General features: G+C 43.8%; 1 long non-coding RNA gene across 2 annotated transcripts in view; it reads left to right on the plus strand.

The window, feature by feature from the left end:
- LOC140714733 (uncharacterized) overlaps positions 1-25933 on the plus strand; it is a 71338-nt gene extending 45405 nt beyond the window's left edge. For both annotated transcript variants that reach the window (XR_012095985.1, XR_012095984.1), the window contains exons 2-3: positions 23224-23288; positions 25226-25933. This is a non-coding gene — a long non-coding RNA (uncharacterized lncRNA). The remainder of the gene's footprint in view (positions 1-23223; positions 23289-25225) is intronic.
- The last annotated feature ends 1296 nt before the right edge of the window (positions 25934-27229 follow it).

The raw sequence follows: 27229 nt of genomic DNA on the forward strand, positions 1-27229 counted from the left end.
GAGACGTGGGCGGAGCAGACCGCTCAGTTGTTGGGTGAGTGGCAGTGCTTGGCTGAGGGAAAGCGACAGGGATTGGTTGAAAGTTTGAGTAGGCGGGCTGGTAGCGTTGTTAGAACTGTCGGGCGCAATTATCTCGAAGTGACAGCTGCCAGTTCTGGGAAAGTGTGGGAAAATGCGTGTGGTTCGACTGGAAGTCAAATGCCGCAGCTGGGGGGCTTATCATATCCGTGGCAGGAGATTGGTGGGAAGTTTTTAGGGTATCCCTTTTGGTTAGGAGGGCAGATAAATTGCTTGCGGAGACAGGGGGATCTGTCAAGGGGATCAGTTGTTCCGTTGATCCGAGAGATGTCGGGAAACTTAGAGGAGGCCCAGTGGGGGAACGGCTTGGGGTCTCTGGGGGAGCACGTTCCCAGCAATGTACCAAGGAACTCCCGCAAGGAACAGACCCTATTCCTGAAGGCTTAGAGGGACCACGCAGTCAGGTGTTGTTACGGATGGATGGAAGTCAAGTTAAAGCCATCCTCGGCACCGGGGCACCGGTTAAGTTGCTGTACAGTTTGTGTTATAACCGTTTTTGGAAGCCTTTACCCTTGATGACATTGACGGCACTGGAGATTTGGGGTACCAGTGCCGGTGATTATAAAGACGACGGTTGTTGGTCAGTGAAAATGGAGTTCTTAGAGGCAAATGTGGAGGTGACTGAGGTTCGTGAATCGTTAATGCTGATGTGTCCGGACACTGTTGAGACGGGCAGCGTTTCGGTTATGGAGAGAACCAATATCCTGTTGGTGCGCTTGGGGGCCTGCCCGGAGGAGGCGGGTGAGAGCTGTTTGGAGGCATTATCGATGCACCCAGAGTTTCGAGCTGCTTGTGCGGACGTGTGTAGCAGTATTGGGCCGATACCGAATTCAAACAAGAGCCGTTGGTGGTATGGCCTGGAGGAGTATCTGAGGGTGAGACCCTCTTAGTGGACGCTGCGAAATACCACCAGGGAGGGGAGTTGACTGCTGAAGACACCTCGGTGAGGCAGAGGTTGCGGCAACTGGCCCCTACAGCGTGGCAGACGTAGGCAGCGTGTATGTGGATTATATTGGGCCGTAGAGGCGATGGCCTATCTGAGTGGTGCGAAGAGGTTTAAGGTGCTGGATCTGAGGAGTGGACGTTGCCAGATCCCGATGAGTGAGGCCGCCAAGGAGAAGACGGCGGTTAAAAGTTTCCTAGGAGTCTTTCCGGTCCGAAAAGATACCACAGGGTATCTCCGGAGCCCTTGCAACCTTCCTGCAGGGCATGTGGAAGACCATGGGGGGTGTGGAGGCATTTGGAATTTTGACGTATGTGGATGATCTCCTGGTATTTGGATTTGCCTCAGGAGAATATGAAGTGAGGTCGTTGCTGGAGCGGCTGAGAACTACAGAGTTACAGTGTTTTCTGGACACGTGCCAGGGCTGGCGAAGGTCGCAGCTCGTGAGTGTCTGTCTCTACGGAATCAAGTTTGAAATGAAGACTGAGAGACCGGAGAGAGTGATCTGGAACCATTTGAAAGACGTACAAATTGGAGAGAACGAAGAAAGTTGTTTGACTGAGGGCCACAGCAAACTGAGAGCCTGGAGAAGGGAGCTTGCGGAGGTGAAGAAATTGCGGACAAATCTTGGAAGGGGGAAGCGGTAGCTTGAAGGGAACCTGAAGATGACCATTGACAGTTCAAATGAAGTACAACACCTGAAGGTTGATCTGGAAGAAGTCATGAGGAGGAAAAAAAGAAGCTGGAGAGAAGTGCAGTGAATACTGAACTGGAGGGTGACCAATCTTTAACTGCTGCTTTTCAGGTCGGGGTGGAAGAAGCTGTTGGAGTAACTGCATTCCAGATTGAGATGGCCGGGATGCAGGAGTCAGAACTGCTGAGCCAGGGGCCAGAGAAGATGATAATCTCAATTGCAGGAGGCTGAAGAGACTGCAGGAGCAGTGCAGGCCACGCGTTTCCGTTTGGAGAAGATCAAACAGCAGCTACTGATCACATAAATGAGGAAGAATACGGATTCAAAGGCTGATGTGCTGGATGTGTAGTACATGCTGCCTTTTGCTGACTTTCCCTCGATTGAGGAAGAGACCTTTGGCCCTTCTTCCACTGAGTCAGGTGTAGTGGGGAGGGTTAGCTGTGTGCAGTGTGGGGCATGAGTGAGAGGTTGAAAGAGGAGTTGGTAGTGGACCCAAGGTATCCTCAGCTGTGTCCTAGCCTAAGGGTTTAGGTGAGGGGGGTACGGAGGTCTCAGAAGGGTTAGGGAATGCCCAGATAGTTGGCCTATATAGCGCCTAAGGAACAGGGCGTGAGGTTTACTGTGTGGGGAGGAGATGTCACTGCTGGTGTTTGGGTTATGGTGTGTTGGCAGGAAAGGTGACGAGTTATCTAATAGTCATGAGGACATGACTTTTATTTGGTGGGGGGAGAGTGTAACGGGGTTTTTTTTCTTTTTCTTTGTTACTGTGTATGTAATCAAAATGGCGTCTTTGTTTTGTTAAAAGTAGGAATGCTGGCGCCTGTGTTAATAGTAGGAATGCTAGCGTCTTTGTTATGATAAGTGCTGGAAGCTTGTTTGGGACTATAAACTGATTGTTGGTGGGGGTTTTGGGGAGTCGGCGCGATGGAGTGAGAGAGAGAGGACGGGGTGCTGGAAGCTGGGCGACGGTACGGACCCCGAGTGGGGGTCCCCGGCCCAAGGTTTTCGGTGAGGAGAGGAGACGGAGACAGAGGAGTGTGGAGCGACTGGTCGACCACCGTGGGGGTCCCAGGAGGCGGGTCGAGGAAGTTGGAGGGGATCGAATGGTGGCCAGAAGACTTCAGTAATTGAGCTCCAACTGTTGTGCACGAAGTGGTTTGGACTTTGATAAGTTTGGCACCTTTTTTTTCTCTTATTCATATATACTGTATCGTTAGTAATCGCTTAGTTATAGTAATCTTTATAAATTGTACTCATTTAATCGCATAAGGTGTACTGTCTGTTTTTTGAGCGAGGCGGGGACATCACACAGCATCCACACCAGCTGATTACCCAGTTTGGCGGGGCCGAAGGCTGCTCCCCCTAGACTAGAACGAGTTTGAGCGATGCCTGAGGCGACCCAGGGGTTACAAATGTATTTATGTTCATTGCTTTTTTTACTTGTGTCATCAGATCCACAGTAGCAATTATTTTGACCTCCACTACATGTGTGCTTTAAATGACATTAAGAAAAATTAATTCTTAGATCTTCAATCTTGAACCTTGAATCTTGATATCCAAGACAAACAAATGGGGGGGAACATCTTTGTTGTTTTTCAAGGCTAATTGCCAGTGTCATTATATTGATATAATGCATGGTGCTGATTTTTGGTTCTTTCTGCCCTTGGGAGTTTCCCTGGTAGACTCTTATGCTGAGAGTTTGGACTTAACCTGAAAAATAGCGTAGGCGTATTTGTCATTCATCAGCGGTGTTAGACGAAAGACCCAGCAGCCGTTCATCAGCTGTAACCACTATTTGCGTTTCCTTGTCTGGACTTGTGCTCCTGAATGTCCAGGATTAATTATAATCGAACATAAAACATAGAACAGCGCAGCACAGAAACAGGCCCTTCAGCCCACAATGTTGTGCCAAGCCAACTAAATTAATAATCAAATGGCCAAATAAACTAATCCCTTCTGCCTACACGATGTGCACATCCTTCCATTGCCATCACATTCCTGTGCCTATTGAAAAGTCTCTTAAAAGTCCCTAATGTATTTGCCTATACCACCACCTCAGGTAGCACATTCCAGACACCCTCCACTGTCTGCATTAAATACTTGCCATTCACATCTCTTTAGTACTTACTCCTTTCACCTAACATTCATTTCCTCTGGTTTTAGACAGCTCAACGCAAGGACAAAGATACTGTCTGTCTGCTCTATCTATACCACTCATAATCTTAAGTAACGCACTGTAAGGTTTCACTGCTAATGTAATGGCCTCTCTGTAATGGTTCACTGCTGAGGTAATGGTTTCTCTGTAGCAGCAGTGTTTGGGTTATGACTAGAGATAATGGGGGTTTTGGAATGTGCACCATCCCACGAGTAGACCGCCGGACGGAGTGGACTGGGAGTGAGAGACCGAGGGTCAGCGGTGCTCGGAAGAGGTCGCTGGGGATCGAATGGACGGAACCGTGAGCTCCCAGCATGCACATTAGACAGCTTCGTTAAAATGGGCCCTTTTTCTTTTTATTTTCTCTACTAACCCTAGAGTCAGATTAAGATTTATAAAGTTCAATCGCTTAATTGCATATGGTGTACTGTCTGATATTCTGCGGTACAGATTTGTGACCGGGCAACACATCACGCAGCATCCACACTATCGAGATTTCTCAGTTTGGCTGGGCCAGAGCCTGTCTCCCCCTAGACAAACGCATGCTGGCCAAACCTGAGGGTCACACTTAGAAACCTCTATCTGATCTCCCGTCAGCCTCTGCCAAGTGTGCTCTGTGATGGTACTCTCCGGCCGCCTCTCATCAGCTCGCTCCCCTCTCGATCAGGAGGTGCTCAGCAGAACAGACTTCCACCTCACCAAGTTAATCATCCACAGGGGAAGAAATGCTGTTACAATGGATTCAAGGAGAAATGTCTCCTGATAGAGGAGAAACAGTTGCACAGGTTGTTTTCTCTCAGCCAGTCCTGACAGTGTGTCGGATTACCTATGACAGGCGGAAACGGGTGGGCGGCAGCTCGTTGTTTGCGTTGTTCTGCTGAATATCGTGGACATGCTATGTTGGTGACGCTCGCTGACTGGCCCCAGCACGTCTTCAGGCTGTGTTGGTTGTAGATGAAAACGACACATATCACCGCATTGCGATAAGCAAATCAGAATCTGAGTCTTTGTCATTGCTCGACCTCGAATCATAAAGCTATGCCTGGATCTGTCTCTCTCTAGTCAGCAGAGATGCTTCGAGGTGGCTCTGGGAAAACACATCTCCAGATACCAGAATATGGAAAGCTGCCACCTGCCCACCCCTTCCACCTCTCACTTGTAACCTGACGCTCCGTCTTGCTTGGATGAGTAAAAGCTTATGCTTTCAAGAGGCTGCTCCTGTGATGACTCTGCCCCTCATTCATGCCCTCCTCCCCCCCCCCCCCCCCCCACCCCCAGCGCTTTTCTGAGTACAGGCACAGCCGAGACCTTTTCCGGGAGGGTGACATCGATCGCACAGCCCGCGTTACTGACATTGGCTACGCGTGCACAGACTGGAGACTGCGGCCTGCAGGCTGGGAGCTCACCTGCACACGTCCCGGGTCCAGAGATCCAGAACTCACAACGGAACAGCTAAGCTTTGCTTTGCTTTGTAGTCGGACTCTTGTACCGAGATCTCGTCACAAGACAGCAAGCTGCTTATTGTTCACTGCACGGTTAATTTATTTAGCGAATCAGTGTGGAGTAGGCCTTGAGCCATGCTGTTTCAGCAACCCCCGACAAACCTGATTAGCCCAAACCCAAGCACGAGATAATTTACAATGATCAATGAACCCACCCAGTACATCATTGGACTGTGGGAGGAAACCAGAGCACCCAGGGGAAACCCATGCATTTCACGGGGAGGATGTATGGACTCCTTTCAGAACGGTGCCAGAATTTAACTCTGAAGTCCAGGATGCCACGTGCTGCAAAGTGGGTGCACCGCGCTCCAGAGGAACGTTGTTTCATTTGGTTGTATATATGTACATGTCAGATGACAATAAACTTGAACTTGAGATTCAGAGCAGACCGACAATGGCACAAACTTTAATTTTGTTCATTCTGACAGCCTCATTTTGGTATGAACGTTATCCAAAAATCAAAAGAGACAAAGATCGGTTGAACGCACGCCGTCTTTTTCCCAGGGAAGGTGAACTAAAAGCAGCCCAGGTTTGAGGTGAGAGGTGAACCATTTAAAAAAGATTTGAGGGGCAGCCTCTTCACAGAGAGGGCAGTGTGCACAGAAATTAACATACATTTGGATAAGTAATGGACAGGAGGGTTTCTGAAGGATAATGGCTAAAAGCAGGCAAATGGTACTGGATTGGTAGACATCAGGGTCAGTATGGATGAGAAGGACTGAAGGGCCTGTATTCATGGTATATTAATCGAAATACTTTTTCATAGTAACTATACTCAAAACATTATATATATTTTCACTCTTCTAAGCAGTTCTTTGTGTTCCCTTTCAACCTGTCAATACCACTAGTTTGTTATGAAGGATGAGCAGCTCTGATGGGCAGAAGGGTGCAGAGTTGCCCATGTTCCCCCCCCCCCCCCCCCGGGAAAATCACAAACCATTACTGCTGCTATGCTGCTAATGAGAGAGAGAGATGTAAAAGAAAACATGAGGGAACATCTACTACAGTTAAGAGAGAGATAAAGCAGGAGAGAGAGATTTGTTGATTCACCGTATTATGACTTCTGAGAGACTTATGGCTTCTGAGAGGGTTATTTATCTTGTACCATTCTGTTCATTAAAATTCCTCAGTGGACAGCCGGAGTGGGCTGGTTTGATGGGCTAAGCCATTCAATATTGATTGACAACTGAGTGGGGATAAAAGTGAGGTCTGGGGAGGCACCCCTCAGACACACCAGGAGACACACTATTGAGCACTGCCTGAGTGTTGGAACCCACGGGAACGTGTGGGGCATCGGAGACCGAACAAAGAGAGCGGTCAGTTGAACACACAGTGTTATAGCAGGGCCGGCGGGGGGCTTGTGTGTGCGTCCACTCATGCCAGAGTGACGAGTCCACCACAGTAGAACGGTCTAGCTGAAGGACAGAGGGGTCATAACTGAATGGCCACAACAACAACGAAACGACGGATCAAGAACGTAAAGGAAGGTTTGCCTGCCTGTAGCTGTCACTGCTCGCTCGCTCTCTCTCTCTCTCTCTCTCTCTCTCTCTCCCTCTCTCCAACAATTACAACACAACAACCAATATCTACCTCAGCACGTATGAACTGAACTGAACTTTATACTTTTCTATGACAATTCATTATCCCCTAGACATCGATAGAGCTTGTTATTATTGCTTATTATTATTCCTACATTCTTAGGTTTATTATTGCTAACATTTATTGCCTATATATTTGCATTATTGATATTGATTTGCTTATTTTACTAATAAACACTTTTGAATATAGTACCAACAGACTCCAACGGATTCTTCTTTCTCTGCTGGTTAGACACCCAGTTACGGGGTACGTAACTAGTTAAACTAGTCATCCTTAAACACTACATTGGTGGAGTATCTGAAGGGCAGTCATCAGGGCCCAGCTCGTCTGACTCCACTGACAGCAGGACCCTAGACTGTGGACCACCCCCACAAAGCTTTTGCGGTGGCTGTACCAGTCTTCAGTGCATCCCCCACCCTGGAGTATGCTTGCCGGCAGCTTCCACTTCTGTTTAAGATGGTGCTGGTGAAGCCCAGCAACTATTTATCGGCGGCAAACAAAACAAAGAATACAACTAAATCCTTTACTAATTACACTTCCTCTGGTAAACAATCACTGCAAACATCGGAGACGAGCGGGTGTAAGGCGGAGTCGAGGCGAGGCCCATCCACTAAAACCGAGAGTGAGGGAAGACTCAAGGTATGGTCGATCTAAGCAACGGGCTGATTTGGAAAGGTCAGGTACGGGCCGAAATGAGGCGGCGAGGTCCAGGCCTAGAGTGCATCAAATCAGCATCCCTAGGGAGAGGAACGGCCTGATGTTCGGACGATTCAAACGCCAGGCCGTATTGAAAAGGCAGGGTGTTGGCACCAGAGGTGAGGGTCGGGCCTACTCTGCAATGTTTACTCGGCTCTGCACTGAACTGAGGCTGTGGCTGTGGACCGCTCCAGCTGCAGTGATGCCATGCTTCATTCTGAATGATATGTGCTTACTTTTATTGATGGTATGGTTTGTTTTTTTATCTCTCTGCACGTTGGGTGTAAGGCAGTCTTTTTTTTAATGGGCTCTTTTGAGTTTCTTTGTTTTGTGGCTGCCTGTATGAAAATACATCTCATGGTTGTATAATGTATACATACTTTGAAATTTGAATTTTTGACACTGGGAGGCCAGTAAGTGTTGGAATTTCTAAAGTACGTCTGTGATAGAGTTGATGATTTCCCAGCAACAGTTGACATTTGCCTCACATTGTCTCTGACAACAGTAAGAGTAACTATTTAATTAGAAAATTGTATGAATGTCCCTGGAATCCACAGTTACTGTCTGCACATAGTCTCCAGCTTCGTCTCACTATGACTCCAAAACGTATTACTTCATGTTCCACGTTCTTTCCGTGGGAGTGTATTGACCTCTCACAGTCCTCTGTTATTTATTACACTAGGTATTGGCTGAAACAAAAGAACTTGAAAGTGTTGTGTATTTAATATTTCAGTAACATTGCAAAATTATCATTTGAGTAAGCATTCTTTATTTGTTTAAAAATTCATTATGGTATATATGTTAAAATACCTGAATTGCTAATGTTGTGACGCTACCAGCTGAAAAACATGTGCCTCGCTTAAATGTAAACACTAAGTTAGACCCACATTTTGGACTCCTTCGTTTTCCTTTCAATTCCTTTTATGTTTTGGAGTTGTAGAACATAACAGAAAAATGAATCAATTTACCTCAAAGCTTTTATTTAACTGTCACCATGTACTGTCCTGAGAATAATTTTCTGGCAAGCATTCATAGTAGCTACAATGAAATTCAATGGAATCAATAAAGAACTACACACAACCAACTGACAAGCAACCAATACGCAAAAAAAAGGCAAACTACGCAAATACGAAAAATACTAAGTAAATTTAAATACTGAGAACAGGAGTTGTAGAGTCCTTGAAAGTGAGTCCATAGTCTGTGTGATCGGTTCATGAGTTCAGTATTGAAATGTGATGTTATCTGTGGTAACTTCTACTTTACAAAAAGACCCCTCGACAACTTGATGGCCAAAAGAGCATCTTTATCTGGGACGGCAAATGATATTTACAATACAGAGGCTTCCAGGTACCTCGTGCGGCATGGGTGGAGGAACTATATACAATGCATACTGGGAGTAAAAAGAGCGGAAGTAAAGACCCCGCCAACCCTGGATCCCGCCTCTTGCTACCAACAGCTTCCTGATTAGTATTAGCTTACTTTTAATAATACTCACATTACAACGCTTCCATGCTAGCTTAGGGGGCCTGATGGTTGAGGGGTATTAGCTGCTCCTGAACCCGGTGGTGTACGGCCTACGGTTCCTGTATCTCCTTCTCAATGGCAGCAGTGAGGACAGAGCATGTCCTGGTTGGTGGTAGTCCTTGATGATGGATGCTGCTTTGGTGGTAGCTCTCCTTGCAGATGGGCCCAATGGTAGGGAGGGCTCGACCTGTGATTGGCGATGCAACTTAATTCTACTTATTGCAGTCAGTCACAAGCTGGAAATCATTACTTTAATTATTGATTCGTAGAGTATGGGCACTGATAGCAGGACTAAGATTCATTGCTAATATTTAGTTAGCTCTGAGAAGGTGACTGCAGTCCTGTAGGCGTGTATACACCTGTAGTGCTATTAAGTGAGAATTCCAGGGTATTGACAGAGTGACACTGAAGGAACAGTAATATAACGCTGTCAGAATGTGGTGCAATTTGAAGGTGGCGGTGTTCTGGTGTGTAATAATGCAGTGTTTTAATCCGAAATGTTGATGTTACCATTTCCCTCACAGATGTTTCTCAACATGTGGAGTTCCTCGAGAGGCTTGTGTGTCCTTAGCAACCTCATAATGAGCAGAAGGTCAGTTTACTGACACTGGGAGTTAACTAGTGACACTTCGGTGGCCTGCAGCACAGATTTGCCCATCACATGTGGAATGAGTCATTTCCATTAGAAACCAACACTCTCGTGGATGTGCTGGGGCAGCCCGCAGGGTCGTCACACGTCCCAGCCCCAGAATAGCGTGTCCACAATGCTTAGCAGAGCAACGCAGAGCACAACAAAACAGAACGTACCAAATAACAAATCAACAATAGCGGAACAAGTCCCATTCCTCACTCCCAATGCACATAGACAGTTCTTAACACCAGGACAACCTGTCTTCTCTTGTTACTCCAACTACTAAACACTTCCCAGGAGAAAGCAGTCCCACTTAATTGGCACTCCATCCACAACTTGCAGATTAATTCCATTGGCACGCAGCAGCTACTAAATACACAATGCACTGCCACTCTAACCACCAGCCACTTGCCAGAGCTGGCAATTCCACCTTAAGGTAGGAGTAGATCTCTTTATTTTGACACGAAAGAATCTTTAACTGTTGATCAGTGTCAAATAAAGCCAAATTAAATCCACTGTGATTCAATTTTGTAAAACGATAAAACATGATAACTTCCAGGAGTGGTGGGTGGGGGTGGGGGGGGGGAGAGGTGAATGTTTTTTATAGGCTCTGTATACATTTCCACAATAGTCATTTATTTTTACCTGAGCATCTGGCGGAAAGCAGGTGGGAAGCCAGGCAAAAGCATCTGGGAGACTTACGTTTCAAAGTTTTTCCACTGAGGTTGGGTACGTCCATATACCTATCCAAGATTCTCTTTTGTATCTCTGATGTACCTGGCTTTACCACCACCCCTGGCAGTGTGTTCCACGCACCCCCACTCTCTGTGTGAAGAACCTACCTCCTACATCCCTCCATACTTTCCTCTAATCACCTTCAAATTATGCTCTCTTGTCGATATTCCTCAGCTTGGAGGGTTGCAATTCTTTGGAGTTCTCTACGCAAGGGAGTACAGGTTATAGAGTCTTGGAGTTATACAGCAAAGAAAAAAAAGCCCTTCAGCCCATAACCCTGTATTTGGTCAATATTCCCCTGAATCTTTCCTACTTTTGTGCCTAAGTATCTCTTAAGCATTTGTATTAGTGCCCCTCTCACTTCCTTTGGCGGCTCTGTCCACATATTCAATGGCCTCTGTGTGACCTCTCAGGACCCCTTTGAATTTTTCCTCTCCCACCTTAAACCCTCATTCTCTGGTTTTGACTCCCCTAGTCTCGGGAAGAGACCGCGGCCATTCATCCTTTTTGGATATTCAATTGTCAAGTATTTAAAGATGAGACTGGTTCCCTTAATGTCTTCTTAAAGGTGACTGGGAAAGTTGACAAGTTGAAAGGTAGATCTTGTTCTCATCTCAGAACATGAGACCATAACCCATAGGAGCAGAATTACACTATTCAGACCATCAAGTCTGCTCTGCCATTCCATTCTGACTGACTTATTATCCCTCTTAACCCCATTCTCCTGCCTTCTTCCTGTAACCTTTGACACCTTGACTAATTAAGAACCCATCAATTTCCACTTGGCTCCACAGCTGTCTGTGGCAATGAATTTCACAGATTCACTGGCCTCTGGCTAAAGGAATTCCTCCTCATCTCTGTTCTAAAGGAGCATCCCTCTATTCTGAAGCTGTGCCCTCTGGTCCTGGTCCTCCACCCACAACAGGAAACATCCTCTTCACGTCCACGTTTTCTAGGGCCTTTGATGTTCGATAATTTTCAATTAGGCCCTCCTTCATTCTTCTCAATTCCAGCAAGTCCCAGAGCAATCAAGCATTCTTCATATATTAGCTCTTTCATTCCTTGGTGTTATAATACGCATGCACCCGTGCCAGCTTCTGGGATTTAGATGCTCTAACTCTCCGCAATATGGATAGCTGGCATGGCCCCTTTAAGGATTCAGAACCATCCCACTGATTGGCAGCCATGGTCTGGTGCCAGGATTTCAATAATTAAGGAGCACCTGAACGGAGGTTCAGTTCTTAATTGTTCGCACTTCCTGGATTAAATCTAGCATCTGGTTCAGTACCCTGTTCTCGTTTCAGACCGGTGTCGTGCCACAATTCCAGTTTCGGATACTCCAGCACTTGGGTCCCAACTATCCTTGCTTTGGTCTCTCGGCACATTTGGATCATTCTCCTTGAACATCCCCTAGCCTCTCTCCAATTCCAGCACATCCTTTCTTAGATAAGGGGCCGAAAGCGGCTCGCGGTATTCCAGTGCAGTCCGACAAACGCCTTTTAAAGCCTCAGCATTGCTTTCTTGCTATTATATTCTAGTCCTCTTGAAATGAATGCTAGCGTTGCATTTTCCTTCCTTACCACCGACTCAACCTGCAAATTAACTTTTAGGGAATCCTGAATGAAGACACCCAAGTCCCTTTCAACCTCTGATTTCTGGATTTTCTCCCCAGTCGAAAATATTCTACGTCTTTATTCCTTCAGTCAAAGTGCATGACTATACATTATGTTCCATCGGCCACTCTGTGCCCATTCTCCCAATCTAAGTTCTTCCTCAATACTACCAGCCCCTCCTCCAATTTTGTGGTATCTGTAAACAAGGCCGCAAAGCATCAATTCTGTCATCCAAGTCATTGACATATTTACATGACAAGAAGCAGTCTCAACACTGACTCCTACAGAACACCACTAGTGACCAGCAGCCAACCAGGGAAGGTCCCCCTCCATTTTCCGCTCTTTGCCTCCTGCCAATCAACTAATCTTCTATCCATGCTAGTATTTTTCCTGTAATACCACAGGCTCTTCTCTTGTTTAGCAGCCTCACACGTGGCACCTTGTCAAAGGCCTTCTGAAAATCCAAGTAAGCAACGTCCACTGACTCTTCTTGGTCTATCCGGCCTGTTACTTCCTCAAAAAAAGAGAATATAGGAATTTAGGAATTGCTAAATGCAAAGCAGGAAGCCGTACCCAACTTGTCAGGCAGGGTATGTCTGCCACTCCTGTATAAGAAACGAAAAGATGAACAGACAGAACTGGTATCACAGGCGGATGAGAGTCAGAGAAATCAGGTTACCTGCAGCTTAACAACCTTCCTTTTCGGCCCTTTAGTTCCAACAAAGAGTCTCTGATCTGAAACGTTAATTCAAAATCACGATCGGGTTTGTGATCGTGGACATACTTTGTGAAGTTTGTTGTGCAGTACGTACCAAGACATAAAAATGTTTGTAGTTTACGATAAAAATCAGTAAGTAAATGGTGCAAAAGAGGTTTAGCGAGATATGAGTTCATGGACTGTCCGAGAACCCTCTTGGCAGAGGGGAAGGATCTGTTCCTAAAATGTTGAGTTTGTGTCTTGATGGCAGTAATGGGAGGAGGTCATGTCTTGGCGATGAGAGTCCTTAATGATGAATACCGGCTTCTTGATGCACCGACTTTTGGATCTGTTCTTGACGTTGGAGGCTTGAGTCCATGATGGAGCTAGACAGTCTATATTGGAGTATAAAAGTTGCATTGTTTGCTGTGTAACCAAAACTATGTAGTCAGCTTTGAACTTGCTATTTGCTAGAGAATGAAATCTTAAGAATGTAGAAGACAATGGTGTGTTAATGAGAGGTAGCTAAGAGATGTAGGTTAGAACATGATTAAGTCAATAGGTAGAAACAATAGTGGCGGATGTACTTGTGATACACAACTATAGAGATTGGATATGCTAATGCAACTAAACCAGGAGATTGCTATAAAAAATGCTATGTACAAGGATCGGTGGGCAATCAGTGACTAGCTCAATGACTGTCTCAGCTTTGATTTGCAAATTAAAGTTTAATACTTCTTGAAGAATCTTCTGCGTCTCCTGGTCGTTTGTGGGGCACGAGAAACCACGACATCTACAACCCCCTGCAGTTTCTTTCGATCCTGAGCCTCGATACCAAGCAGCTATGCAACCAAGTCTGGAGTTTGAACTTTGAACTCTGAGTGCTCTCTAGGGCACACCTGCAGGAATCTCTCCTCACATCTTTTCTCTTCCCACAGATATGCCCTGACACACTTAATATCATCAGCATTTCTGTTTTAACTTTAGACACAAATTTCACGTGGAGTTAAGGAATCAGGGCCTAGCTGTTAAATTCTCCCCGATCCCAGCTTGCTGGTGGCAGATGGGAGGAGTTTAGTCTTGCCATGCTCTGGCACACCATATTTGTACTCTGTTCAATCCAGAACTTCTACTTTTTCTGTGACTCCTGAATAACCATCATTGTGTACAAAACAAAATGTTCTTTTCGGTAATAGAACTGTTTTCCTTTGAGTAGTTAGCTCTGCCTAACAGGAAATAAAACAAGGAGTTTACCAGAATGCCATTATTTACACTTATTCCCTGGGGCAGGCCTTGGTAATGTTTGTAGGAAGGGCTGCCTATGTGCTGGTTCCAGGAACCACAAGCATACAATTACACTTCAACATTTTCCTCCTAAGTTCAAATCAGGCTTCTTTCTCTTCCCAAGTAACCTTCAAAGATTTGGGTCACATGTAATCTTGCAGAATGTATAAGTTATTATGGTATTATTTCAAAGAGTATCAAGAGAATTTCAAAGACAATCAGAATTAAGGATGTTGATTGAGAGATAAATAATATTGAATATTATTTATCCTTCAATCAACATCCTTAATCTCAAAGTTGTATAATTTATACATTCTTTGATAATAAATCAGCTTGAATCTTGAAATCTACCATTATCGCATTATTTTTCATGGGAGCTTTTTGTGTGTAAATTGAATGCCATATTTCTCAAATGATAACGATGACCAAATTGCAAAACTATTTATTGGTCATGTAACACCTTACAATGCCCAGAGAGCAACGTGAATAAAACATAGAAACCCTACAGCACAATACAGGCCCTTCGGCCCACAAAGCTGTGCCGAACATGTCCCTACCTTAGAAGTTACCTAGGGTTACCCATAGCCCTCTGTTTTCTGAGCTCCATGTACCTGTCCTGGAGTCTCTTAAAAGACCCTATCGTATCCACCTCCACCACTGTCGCCGGCAGCCCATTCCACGCACTCACCACTCTCTACGTAAAAAACTTACCCCTGACATCTCCTCTGTACCTACTTCCAAGCACCTTAAAACTGTGCCCTCTTGTGCTAGCCATTTCAGCCCTGGGAAAAAGCCTCTAACTAGCCACACGATCAATGCCTCTCATCATCTTATGCACCTCTATCAGGTCACCTCTCATCCTCTGTCGCTCTAAGGAAAAAAGGCCGAGTTCACTCAACCTACTCTCATAAGGCATGCTCCCCAATCCAGGCAACATCCTTGTAAATCTCCTCTGCACTCTTTCTATGGTTTCCACATCCTTCCTATAGTAAGGTGACCAGAACTGAGCACAGTTCTCCAAGTGGGGTCTGACCAGGGTCCTATATAGCTGCAAGATTACCTCTCGGCTCCTAAACTCAATCCCACGATTGATGAAGGCCGTATGCTTTCTTAACCACAGAGTCATGCTATATTTCATACGAATAGTATCATTTTTCTACCTTGAAGAAATGATTGTCTGATCCAATACAAGTGGCCTCACCATATTACAAAAAGAACCATGTCACAAGTTTCCTTAACATTGGATCAAGAAATGTGAGATTAAAATAAAATGTTGAAGGAAAGTTTTGGAGGTTGTCAGAGGTAAGTTTTTTATACTGAGAGTAGTAACGTACTGCCATGGGTGCTGACAGAGACAGATACAGAAGGGACATTTAAGATACTCTTAGACAGGCACATGAATGAAATAAAAATGGAGGGTTACGTAGGAGGGAACTGTTAGATTGATCTCAGAGTAGGATAAAAAGTTGGCACAACATTGTGGGCCAACGGGCCTGGACTGTTCTGTACTGTTCTGTGTTCTATCTTTCTTGATTTACTTTATTTTGCATAAATTTCTGTTTTATTCTGTATCTCAGATCCTTTTGGGAGTGATTTGTGAATTCTGTAAAGGCAAATTTCTTGTTAGGTGAACCACCTTTTCGTGGAGGTTGCCTGTACCGAACATTGTTATTAGCGACCTTGAGGCATGGCTTGCAGGGTTGATTTTTCCTGACCTGTTTCCAGCCCAGAAACATCACCTCTCCCACCGCCCCAGAGCTGAGAAATAGATATTGGTGTGCAGCAGCTCCAGGCTCTGGTTTTCAGTCAGTGTGGCCTGGAGTTTTAGGAATTTAGAGAATTAGAGGCTAGATTAGTTAAACCAACTTCCATAAGAATGAAGTTCTCGATAAGCCATGCCTCATTCTAATGGCATTTTCCATGTTCAGCTCTTGGAAAGTTTCAGTAGAATTATTTCCTGGCCTGTTCTGTGCCACTTAACCATGTCTGAATCAGCATGCCACTGTAATCATTCTTGGAAGCTGCAGAACATTTATGTTAGGGACACAGTTTTTACGTACACACTCTTGGCCAGCTGTTTAGGAAGGCTTGACAATAGATGATGTCTAAAGTCCCACTGATTGCTGAGTCAGATCCTCTGCAGCCAGTAGATTTGAAGTTCTTATCCAGAAATGAGTGGGACAAGTCCCACCCCTATAAACACAGGCATAGAACCATGTAAGAACCCAGCTTAGGCCAAATGCTGCAAAACAAACAACTTAGAGACTGTTGGCATCAAGTCCAGTATGTATCTGACTCAGGGAAACAGCTGCGTGTCAGAGGATTGAATCAGTTTGATTATTCATTCAAGGGATGTGACCGTCAATGTCAAGGCCAGCATTTGTCACGTATCCCCAAACCCAATAAATAGCTTGTTAGGCCACAGAAGACAGTTAATCACACTACCGAGGATCTCACTCCATATATTATCCAGACCAGCAAGGATGATGGTTTATAGGGTAATAACTGTTTCTGAGTCCCGAGGTCCCACAGCACCAGGTTCAAGAACAATTATTACTCTACAACCATCAGGCTCCTGAACCAGAATGGATACTTCAGTCACCTCAAAGCTGAACTGATTCCACAACCTCTCGAGACTTTCAAATACTCTCAATATTATTTATTTACTCTTTTATTTATAATTGGTGTGATTAGAGGCCTTTTCACATTGGTTGTTTTGTCAGTCTTTGTTTATAGTTTTCCTGAATTCCATTGTATTTCTTTATTTTCCTGTAAATGCCCGCAAGAAAATGAACCTCAAGGTAGTATATGGTGACATACACGTACCACAGTAATAAGCCAGTTCCAATTGTTGGCATTTATTGCCCAATGCTAAATTGCCCTTAAAAATGGTGGTAGTGAGCTGCCTTCTGGAACCTCCATAGTCCTACCCTCCAGTGCTGTTCAGGGTGGAGGGTAGTTGGACATGATGATGATAAAATTCGAGATGGCATTGCATACGCAAGTGGCTCTGTTGGTGATGCTCCCAGCTGCCTTTGTTTTGACGGTAGAGGTCGTGGGTTTGGGACCTGCTGTTGGAATACCTGAATGTGTAACTACAGTGCCTTTGACAGTGTGTATGCAGCCACTATTTACAGGCGGTGGAGGGAATGAAAGTTGAAGGGGTTGATAGGTCTCAGTCTTGGGCCTGGATCATGTTGAGAGTTTTGGTACCGTGCTCATCTGGGGAAGCATTCCGTTGTGCATCCGGATGTCCAAAGTAAGTTTATAATCAAAGTATGTATATGTCACCATATACTACTTTGAGATTCAGTTTCTTGTGGGCATTCACAGTAGATACAAAAGAATCAATGAAAAACTGCACTCAGCAAAAACCAACAAGCAACCCGTGTGCAAAAGAAGACAAACAGTACAAATACACCAAATAATAATGATAATGAATTAAAGTAATAAATAATATTAAGAACATTAGTTCTAGAGTTCTTGAAAGTGAGTCCATAGGTTGTGGAATCAGTTCAGTGAAATTATCCACTCTGGTTCAGGAGCCTGTTCCTGAATCTGATGGTGTGGGTCCTAAGGCTCTTATGTCCTCTTCCTGATGGCAAGAAGAGAGCATGGCCTGGGCGGTGGGGGTCCCTGAAGATGGATGCTGCTTTCTTGTGGTAGCACTCCTTATATGGGCCTGGTGGATGATGGTAAGACCTTGAGGTGCCAGGAGCAGAGAGACTCAGCGTAGAATTCCCAGCCTCTGACCTTCTCTTTCAGCCATAGTAGTTATGTGGCGAGTCCATTTGAGTTTCTGCTGAATGTTAAACCCTCACTCCAGGTATTGTTGCTGGGAGACTCAACAGCAGCAAAGCCATTTACAATCAATGTTCAAAATAAATTTATTATCTAAGTATCTATCTGTCGCCATATACAACTTTGAGATTAATTTTCTTGCAAGCATTCACAGTAAATACAAAGTAACACAACAGAATCAATGGAAGAAACACAAAGACTGAGAAACAATCAATCAGTGAAAGAAGACAAATTGTTTAAATAAAAATAAATGTAGGGTCAGTTCAGAGTTGAGGTGAATAAACTTAGCCATGCTGATTCTGAAGCCCGATGGTTGTAGGGGAAGTAGCTACAATCTCCATCAGCATCAACGCCTGACACTTTTGGTGAATGTTAGCCAATGTTGTTTATCATTTTATCTAGATGTTGCCTAGATCTTCCAGCAAGCAAGCACGGGCATTTTCATCCGCTACTAAATTGTGAACAGCATTGAGCATTGTGCAGTCATCAGCAGAGAAGCTGTGATGGAATAAAATATCTGTAGTCATCAGAAAGCATCTGTACTGATTGGGGTCTTCCAATGAAGAAGCTGAGGATCCAATTCCACATTCTTGTGGATACTCGGTTTTCGGAGACCCTCCTATTTTGGAGATCTACATTTCCACACGACACGGTGGAGAGGTGTTCCTCAGGCATGTGTTACACCACTATCTGTGTCTGTTCGAAAGTTCAAAGCTAATTTATTGTCCAAGTACATATATGTCACCATTACTACCTTGAATAAAGAAATACAATAGTCAATGAAAAACTACAAAGACTGACCAACAGCCAATGTGCAAAAGCTGACAAACTTTAAATAATAAATAAAGTTCAAAGTTAAAAGTGAATTTATTATCAAAGTACATATATGTCACCATATTCTACCTATAGATTAATTTTCTTGCTGGCATACTCAATAAATCTATAATAGAATAATAATCATAATAGAATCAGTGAAAGACTGCACCAGCTGGGCATTCCATCAAAGTTCAGAATCAGAATCGGAATCAGGTTTATTATCACTGGCATGTAACGCAAAATTTGTTACTTCGCAGCAGCAGTTCGGAGTAATACATAAAATAGAAGAAAAAATAAAATAATAATAATAATAGATCTTATTCAGTATACTTTATAAAGTATACATATATTGAATCGATTAAAAATTGTGCAAAAACCAGAAATACTATATATTTAAAAAAAGTGAGGTAGTGACCAAGGGTTGAATGTCCATTGAGGAATCGGATGGCAGAGGGGAAGAAGCTGTTCCTGAATCGCTGAGTGTGTGCCTTCAGGCTTCTGTACCTCCTACCGTTTGGTAACAGTGAGGAAAGGGCATGCCCTGGGTGCTGGAGGTCCTTAATAATGGATGCTGCCTTTCTGAGACCACCGCTCCTTGAAGATGTCCTAGGTACTTTGTAGACTAGTATCCAAGATGGAGCTGACTAAATTTACAACCCTCTGCAGCTACTATCAGTCCTGTGCAGTAGCACCCCACCCCCCCATACCAGACCCCATACCCCCATGCAGCCTGTCAGAATGCTCTCCACGGTACATCTATAGAAGTTTTTGAGTGTATTTGTTGACATACCAAATCTCTCCAAACTGCCAATAAAGTATATCCTTTGTCTTGCCCTCTTTATAACTGCATCAATATGTTGGGCCCAGGTGAGATTCTCAGAGATCTTGACACCCAGGAACTTGAAACTGCTCACTCTCTCCACTTCTGATCCCTCTTTGAGGATTGGTATGTGCTCCTTCATCTTACCCTTCCTGAAGTCCACAATCAACTTGTGTACAACATTCTTTATAAGGTCTGTGAAAGATTCATAAACAGCACCTTTGCTGTCAAGTTATCGGACTGAATTATGACAACAAATGCGAAGTGACGAAGTTGTGGTATTTCATTTCAATACCCCGATGAGCCTGGTTCATGAGCATGATGAACCTGGTAGTGAAGGACCTAAGCATCCTTGTTGATGGAAACAATCATGGGTTGCTGCTTGACGTGGTTCTAAGGGCCGGAAGCTATATCACAATCATTTAAGAAAAATATACAGCTGTATAAAAAAACCATCTTGCTACCTATTGAATATTGAAACGCCCGAGTGGATGTCGAGAGGATGTTTCCTATAGTGGGGGAGTCTAGGACCAGAGAGCACAGCCTCAGACTACAAGGACATCCCTTTAAAACAGAGAAAAGGAGGGGTTTCTTGAGCCAGAGAATGGTGAATCTGCTGAATTCATTGCCACTGACGGCTGTGGAGGTCAAGCCACTGGGTATATTTAAAGCTGAGGTTGATAGGTTCTTGATTGGTAAGGGTGTCAAAGGTTATGGGGAAAAGGCCGGAGAATAGGGTTGAATCAGCCTTGATGAAATGGCCTAATTCTGCTTCCATGTCTTAGGCCTTATCTCATCTTGTTAAGAAATGGGACCACTTCCAAGACAAGAAGTTACCAATTACCCTCACACTCATGTCTTTTAGTGGCTGCTAATAACAAAGGTGGTGCCCTAGCCTGATGATGCGCCATCAATAACTCTCGGAGACGTGAGTCGAGATAGGCTTTTATTAGCTGGAAGAAAGCACAGTCAGCAGCAAGAGACCACCACACAACATCCTGGAGACTCAGGGAGGAGCAGTGCCTCCAATCGCCTTTATACCGTGGTCTGTGGGAGGAGCCACAGGAGCAGTCAGCGGTGGGGGGGGGGGGGGGGGGGGGGCGTGTCCAGACAGGTATAATGTAGTTCACCACACCTGAATTCCTAGATTCTAATTCTGTGCTCCTCATCCTCCACCTACCTACCTTTCCCCCTCACATCGCTTCACCTATCGCCTTCTAGCTTATACTCCACCACCTTCTTATTCTGGCTTCTAATCCCTTCCTTTCCAGTTCTCTGTCCGAAACATCAACTCTTTATTGCCCTCCATAGATGCTGCCTGGCCTGCTGAGTTCCTCCAGCAATCTGTGTGTTAAGCCCTTGGAGATGTGTCTGAGTTGGGCAGCTCCAACAGCAAGTGCAACAAGGCCCTGAGGCCTGACTTTCAATCAGTCAGAACAGGTTTCAAATGTCAAAGGTATTCCAGTAATCTAAATGTATTACACTTTTATTTATAGATTAAAATAATTCAAGCCTATTTCTGGTGATAATAATTGACGTGCATTTTCTTTGTCGCTTCTAGCAGTCAATGACAGTATGAACAAAAGATGTGAGCCGGAATTTCATTTCACGTCTCAAATAGAACACAATAGTACAGAATGCCACCAGGGAATTATTTTAAGAAAAGGGGACATCAGGGTGTTCTTAACAGTAAATAAGTGACATAAATTCCAGACAAGGTGTGCTCTGATGTGTGAATAATATAAAAACATGTATTTGATAAGGTGCCTCACATAAGGCTGCTTAACAAGATAAAATCCCACGGGATTACAGGAAAGATACCGGCATGGATAGAGGAATGGCTGACAGGCAGGAGACAGCAAGTGGGAATAAAGGGGGTCCTTTTCTGGTTGGCTGACAGTGACAGTGTTCCTCAGGGGTCAGTATTGGGACCGCTACTTTTCACATTTTTTATCAATGATTAGGATAATGGAATTGGTGGCAAAGTCTGGGGATAAGTGGAGGGGCAGGTGGTGCTGAGGAAGCAATGCGATTGCAGCAGGACTTAGACAAATTGGAAGAATGGGCAAAAAATTGGCAGATGTAATACAGTGTTGGGAAATGTACGATAATGCATTTTGGTGAAAGGAACATTAGTGAAGACTATTATCTAAATGGGGAGTAGGTTCAAACATCAGAGGTGCAGAGGGACTTAGGAATCCTTGTGCAGGACTCCCAGAAGGTTAATTTACAGATTGAGACTGTGGTATAGAAGCCAAATGCAATGTAGGCATTTATTTCAAGGAGAATAGAATATAAAAACAAGGAGATAATGCTGAGGCTTTATAAGACACTGGTCAGGCTGCACTTGGAGTGTTGTCAACAGTTCTGGGCCCCATATCTCAGAAAGGATGTGTTGTTGTTGGACAGAGTCCAGAGGAGTTCACGAGAATGATCCAGGAATGAAGGGGTTAACATATGAGGAGCGTTTCACAGTTTTGAGCCTGTGCTCACTAGAATTTAGAAAAATATGGGGGGATCTTATTGAAACCTACTGAATATTGAAAGGACAAGATAGGGTGGATGTGGAGAAGAAAACCTGTTTTTTAGCATGATGTGTGGGTGGAGGGGTGGGGATCTGTCTCTAACAAAGGAGGTTTAAGGCGCTCCTTTTCTCCACTAGCCTGCAGCCCACCCTTGGGCAAAATGAAGCATCTGCTTAGCCCCATTGATCAGGGTCATGTGAAGCTATGGGCGTAGGTGGTCGTATGAGCAGCTGGTACATATTACAAGTCCTGGTTATGTGAACTCTGACACCAGGCAGACAATCTCTGAAGAGTATTGATAATGACTGGGGTCGCCCATCTTGTAAAGACACTGCCCAGAAGAAAGCAACGGTAAACCCCTTCTGTAGAAAAAACTTTTCAAAAACAATCATGGCCGTGAAAAGACCATGATCGCCCAATCACATGACGGAGTACACGATGAGGATGATGCAAGATATTTTGATATTTTGTTCTCTTCTAGTTATTTATTTTTTCTATTTCTTAATGCATTTAAAAAATCTACGTAACAATGCTGTAAAACACTGAATTTTACAACATCTGTCAGTAGTAGTTAACCTGATTCAGATTTACCATAAATAATTAGTTTTTATAAATATGTATTTCTTATTAACATGTGCATGTGAGGAAATAAGTAAGTGTGTGTGTGTGTGTGTGTGTGTGTGTGTGTGTGTGTGTGTGTGTGTGTGTGTGTGTGTGTGTGTGTGTGTGTGTGTGTGTGTGTGTGTTTGATTATCTGGAAAAGGACACAACTACAGCTGACAGTAATTTCATACAGCTTATTTCAAAGCTGTAAAGAGATATTTAAATATCCCAGGGCAGGCAAGCAGTATTATTGATGATCAGACGGAAAGAAAAAGCACTCTACACCTACGGCGACATTTCATTTGTCGGACTAAAACATTAACTGATTCCCCTCACACACCTGACCTGTTGAATGTTCCCAATGTATTACTGATTTGTTTGTTTGCTCATTTGTGTCTGTTTGTTTATTTATTTATCACACAGTTTGTCTTCTTTTGCATGCTGGTTGTTTGTCACACTTTGATGTGCAGCTTTTCATTGATTGGCTTGTATTTCTTTGTTCTACAGTGAATGCCCGTAGGCAGAGGAATCTCAAGGAACTATATGATGACATTCAAAGTTCAAAGTTGCAAGTAAATTTATTATCAAAGTTATGTATATGTCACTAAGTAGTAGTCCATTTTCTTGCAGGTATTCACAGTTTTTACAAATGCAGGCTTTACAATTCAACCGCCAGAACTTAAGAACTTTTTTTTTAAAAGCTATTATTAATGCTTTTTGAGATAGTGATTTAGACACATATCATATTTTTTTACTGAGTTAAGTATTGTATGTTATTAGTTTTGCTACAACAAGTGTATGGGACATTGGAAAAAAAAGTTGAATTTCCCCATGGGGATGAATAAAGTATCTATCTATCTATCTATCTATCTATCTCTCTATCTATCTATCTATCTATCTATCTATCTATCTATCTATCTATCTATCTATCTATCTATCTATCTATCTATCTATCTATCAGTAGAACAAACACACAGAGACATAAACAACCAATATTCAGAAGAAGACAAACTATGCAAATACAAAAAATAAGTTGTGTATATATATATAATATATATAAGTACATACATACACAATACTGAGAACATGAGTTGCAGAGTCCTTGAAAATGAGTCCACATACTGTGTTGTGACCACCTTAATGTTGAAGTGAGTGAAGTTATCCAGGCTGAATTTCTGAACCTGGTGGTGTGGGACTTGAGGCTTCAGTAGCTTCTTCTTGATGGCAGCAGCATGGCCTGAATGGTGGGGTCCTTGAGGATGGACACTGCTTTCTTGTGTCAGTGGGGAGGGCTTTGTCTCTGATGGACAGGGCTGCGTCCACCTCTTTGGTCATATGACTTCTGCTTCACCTTCTCCTGCCGCCCACCAAGATCAAGTATTTGCTTTCCCTCTGGCTTTGTAGATGATCAGAGATGATTTCTGACAATTAGATCAGGAAACAAACACATTGGAGCAGGGTTTCCATTTTCTGAATGACATCAACAGATCCTTTTAACATACTGTGTGCAGAAAAGCATACATACAAAGAGACACACTGTCCCATAGATGGAGAATATATCTCTCACACACACACACACACACACACACACACACACACACACACACACACACACACACACACACACACACACACACACACACACACACACACACACACACACACACACACACACACACACACACACACACACACACACAGTCTCAGTATAGAATACAGGGGAATCCCATGCAAGTTCGCCTATTTTCAATCTTATTGGGAGGAATTTAAATGAAACCAGTTGTTCCAGATAACAGTTGTAACAAAAACAACAGGAGTAACTGGCAATCATAATCACTGGCAAAAAAAATCCAGTGACCTCTTTGTGACAAAGGCCCTACCTTTGTCAAATTCCCAGCACTGAGATAAAATACATCGGCACAGTAGATGATACAGGGTGTGAACAGGATGTAGTCAGGAGTGTGCTGGGATGGGTGAATGAGGCAGGAGGCAAAGGTTCCCTTGTGTGTGAATGTTTGCATAGTGTGTGTGTGTGTGTGTGTGTGTGTATACCTGTATGTTCAGATGTAGATGTATATGCATATGTCTACCTGTGTATCTGTTTGCCTATGTGTGTTCATTATCTGCCTCTGTGTGTGTGTGTGTTATTTGCCTACATGTGTGTCCTTGTGAATTTGTGCGAATGTGTGATCACTACCTCAGTATAGCAACACTATAACACTATAACCACTTTACACAATTACATTTTTTCTTATAAATGCTGTGTATGATTTATGCTTTGCTTGCAAATGTTGTGTATATGATGTGCCTGTGATGCTGCTGAAAGTAATCTATTCATTACTCATGTGCACATGTAGACTTGAGCAGATGACAATAAACTTGACCTTGACCATTTTTGGAGTAGATGTAAATCATTCTCAGTCCTGGAAAAGCTCAAAGTTCAGAGTAAATTTATCATCAAAGTATGCAAATGCCATCATATACTACCCTGAGATTTGCTTCCTTGCAGGCATTCACAGTGGAACAAAGAAATGCAATAGAATCAGTGAAAAACCACACGCAGTCAAGACTGACAAACAATATACAAAAGAAGATGAAGAAGAAGAAAGAGAGGAATAAGATCTTCACTGTTTGTCAGGGCCTCCTGCAATCTTGCAATATGTTTGAGGAACAGGACTTCATCTTTTGTCTGAGCATATCGCAGTTTCTGAATTCAAAATTGAGCTCTCCATCTTTAGGGAACAATTTTTCCATCTGTATCAAAACTGGCCATTTCTAACTACCAGCATTTTGGCTCTTTCTGTTTGTATGTTTGCCAGTGGGACATGACCACAGCCTCACCATTAGCAAAGCACAACTCAACAATGAAACATGATCAGTAACTAACTGCGACCTTGAGTCATTTGGTCTCACCCCTCTAGGGACACCGCCTCTGCTGTGGTGTGTTGGTGTGACATGCAACGAAAAATAGCAATCAACAATTAGAAAGAATAAAGAATTATATAAAAATAAAGTTAGAAGTAGATATATGGAATAAAATGTGTATCAATACATAAATACCAGCATGCATTTACAATGTAAACAGCATTATAAAAAGTGGTTTAAAGTGTGATGCACCATCAATAACTCTCTGAGACGTGAGGCGAGATATTGGCTTTTATTGACTGGAAGAAAGAACAAGCAGCAATTGACCACCATGCTACATCCTGGAGACTGAGGGCTGGGCTCAGGCCTCAATCGCCTTTATACTGGGGTCTGTGGGAGGAGCCACAGGAGCAGTCAGCGGGGGGGGGGTGTCCAGACAGGTATAATGTAGTTCACCACAAAGTGTTTGCGGTGCACTGCATGCCTGAGGTAATAGATAGAGGGGATGGGAGGAAGAGCTAACTAAAATGGTTAATCAGATTAACTACCTGGGGAAGAAGCATTTAAGGTGGCGTGAAGATTTTGTTTTAATAGTGGAAATGCTTTCCAGAAGGGGACTTTTGGGAAAGGCAACTTGCTGGGTGGATAGTGTCAGCAATTATTATTATTCAGCGCTGGTGAGGCCTCACTTAGAGTATTGTGAGCAGTTCTGTGCTGCTTATCGTAGAACCTCAAAGGAGGTTCATGAAAATGAATTCAGGTTTGAATGGCTTGTCGTATGAAGAGCGTTTGATGGGTCTGGGCCGGTATTTTTACTGGAATTCAGAAGAATGTGGGGTGACCTTATTGAAACCTACCAAATGGTGAAAGGTATTGCTAGAGTGAATGTAGAGAGGATGTTTCCCATGGTGGGAGAGTCTAGGACGAAAGGAAACAGAATAGAGGGGTGCTCTTTTAGAATGGAGATGAGGAGGAATTTCTTTTGCCAGCAAGTGGTGAATTTCTAGAATTGTTTGCCACAGGCAGCTGTGGAGGTCAAGTCTTTATGTAATATTTAAGGCAGAGATTGACAGATTCTTGTTTGGTCAGGGCATGAAAGAATATGGGGAGAACACAGGAGATTGGGGCTGAGGGGAAGAGTGGATCAGCCATGATGAAGTGTCGGGGCGGACTCAATGGGCCTAATCCTGCTCCTATGTCTTATTATAACATTATTAGGATGTGGACGAGAGATGAATTGTGTGAAGAAATGTAATGGGTCAGGTGGTTGCTAAGGAGACAAAGTTTCTTGTTGAGACCCTGTGTCCGAGTGTGGATAAAACAATTAAGTCTGAGCCGCAACCTCACCGGACACCACAGCTCAGCACCATGTTGACAGGAAGAGATGAACGTGATGGGCATGCTATCTTTGTGCCAGAATGAGTGGCCACACTTCTGGGCTTTTTCCAGCACATCCTTAGGTCACATTGGTTGTTAACACAAACAACCCACACCACTGTATGTGGTAAATGAATCTGAGTCTAAGTGTAAAGGGAAGGTAGGCTGTGAGACAGAGGCTGGTGGGTGAAAGACAGAACCAGATGAGGGAAGGATGTTGGGCAGTTGGCCAGGTGGGAAGGGGGATTGTTGAGATTGATGTTGGTGGCTG

The sequence above is a fragment of the Hemitrygon akajei genome, chromosome 22 (assembly GCF_048418815.1).
Source record: "Hemitrygon akajei chromosome 22, sHemAka1.3, whole genome shotgun sequence".
Classification (NCBI taxonomy): Eukaryota; Metazoa; Chordata; class Chondrichthyes; order Myliobatiformes; family Dasyatidae; genus Hemitrygon; species Hemitrygon akajei.